A 2,223-nucleotide genomic window follows, 5' to 3' on the forward strand; every position below is an offset into this window, starting at 1 on the left:
ACTATGTTGCTAATGAGTTTTCTCACCAGCTTCCTCTGTTTCGCTACAAATCCGTCATCTATGGTGCTTTGTGAAGTTTGTGGAGTCGCTTGTTAGACAAATAAGGAATATGGTTGGAGTCCTTGTGTAATTGTATATAATATTATTATTGGAAGAATAAGTCGTCCTACAGCCGTCAAGCCGTCCTACAGTCGTCCTACCTTGTCCTACCTACACACTAGCCGTCCTACAGCCGTCAAGCCGTCCTACAGCCGTCCTACCTTGTCTTACCTACACACTAGGACGGCTACCTTGTCCTACCTACACATTTGTATCATGTATATATATCCTTGTAATCTTGTAGAGAAACATAATGAAAAAATAAGCATTCTCTTCCATTTGCATTCTCTTCCATTTTTCCACATTCACGTATCAATAGCAAATATATTTTTTAGCCTACATACCTTTTTCTACATGGTATACAGAGCAGGTTTATAACCCTAGCCCTAATTTTTTTTTCGGCAGCTTTCTCTGCCGTTCCCATGGCTGTTCGTGGCCCGTCCCGTCCCTCCTCTGCTCGTCCTCCCCTCCACTGCACCTACTGCAATTTTGATTATCATACCCGAGACACCTGCCATAAACTTCATGGCTATCCCGTTGGCCATCCCCTCCATGGCCAACCGTGGCGACCACCGCGCCGTGCCACTACTTCCAGTTCTTCCCGCAACCATGCACCTTCCAGTCCTCCCCGGCAGCCACGGTTTTCTGCTTCCCGGCCCTATAATTTCACCCAGGCCCATCACGTGCAAGGCACCCAGGCCCCCGCCTCCTCTTCTACTCCAGCGACCCACCAAGTGCACGGGGCCCAGCCCACTTTGCATGACTTGCAGCTTGGCATGCCTGACCTCTCTGCCGAGCAGCACTCCCGTGTTCTAGCTGCTCTACGTGACACCACCACCCCTCCTCAGGCCAATGCCGTGCTCACTACTGATTTTGCCCAAGGTTTGTTACCTGTCACCTCTCGTCATGGTCAATGGATTCTTGACAGTGGTGCTACGGATCATATTACTTCTTCCCCTTCATGTTTGGTTAATCGCTCTCCTTCACATTTGCCGCCTGTTTCTTTGCCTAGTGGTGCTTCCGCTCCCATTACTTTTACCGGCACTCTTCCTTTAAATTCATCAGTTACTTTGAAGGATGTTTTATGTGTCCCTAATTTCCGAGTGGACCTTTTATCGGTTGGTAAACTTACAGATGGATTATCGTGTTCCATAACCTTCTTTCCTTCTTGGTGTGTTTTGCAGGACTTGGTTTCGAAGGCGATGATTGGTGTGGGTAAGCGACGTGGCGATCTGTATTACCTTGTGGCCCTTACCTCTTCTCTCCCCACCCATCAACCTCTCTGTAACATCATTACCATCCCCTCCTCCCTCTGGCATAGGCGTCTTGGTCACCCCTCCTCCACTCGTTTGCAAGCTTTAGCATCTAGCTCTCTTAATTGCACTTTTGATTCTAGTCATATTTGTGATGTTTGTCCGTTGGCAAAACAAACTCGTCAACCTTTTCTTTTGAGTTCAATTTCATCCACTTTCCCTTTTGCTTTAATTCATTGTGATATTTGGGGCCCGAATCGTCAATCTTCTTCTCTTTCTGGTGCTCATTATTTCTTAACCATTGTGGATGATTTTTCTCGCTTTACGTGGGTCTTCATCATGAAACATAAATCCGACACTCAACAATTAATTAAGGATTTTTTTGCTTATGTCACTACCCAATTCCGCACTACCATCCAATGCATTCGTACTGACAATGGTGGTGAATTTTTATCTCTTCGTAGTTTTTTCTCTGATCATGGGGTGCTTTTACAAACTTCTTGTGTTTATACCCCCTAACAAAATGGCGTTGTTGAAAGAAAACATCGTCATCTTCTTGAAACCGCTCGCGCCCTTCGTTTTCAATCCCATCTTCCTATCAAGTTTTGGGGGGAATGTGTTCTTACCGCTACTTATCTCATCAATCGTCTCCCTACCCGTCTTCTCCATCATAAATCCCCATTTGAGGTTCTCTTTTCGAAAACCCCATCTTATGACCACTTCCGCGTCTTTGGTTGTCTGGCATATGCCACCTCTGTCACTCCCACCACCAAATTTTCCCCTCGGGCTCATCGTTGCATTTTTCTCGGTTATCCTCATGGACAAAAGGCCTATACCCTTTACGATCTCGACAATCACCGCATTTTCACTA

At 46.1% G+C, this 2,223-nt stretch overlaps 1 long non-coding RNA gene across 1 annotated transcript; it reads left to right on the top strand.

Annotated features, from left to right (window-relative positions):
- Window positions 1-775: 775 nt before the first annotated feature.
- Window positions 776-1,566, top strand: LOC148692294 (uncharacterized). Its single transcript, XR_015953808.1, has 2 exons — window positions 776-981; window positions 1,284-1,566. It is a non-coding gene; the product is annotated as an uncharacterized LOC148692294 (long non-coding RNA).
- The last annotated feature ends 657 nt before the right edge of the window (window positions 1,567-2,223 follow it).

This window comes from Pyrus communis, chromosome 12 (assembly GCF_041283825.1).
Source record: "Pyrus communis isolate YQ-2024b chromosome 12, ASM4128382v1, whole genome shotgun sequence".
NCBI classification, from domain to species: Eukaryota; Viridiplantae; Streptophyta; class Magnoliopsida; order Rosales; family Rosaceae; genus Pyrus; species Pyrus communis.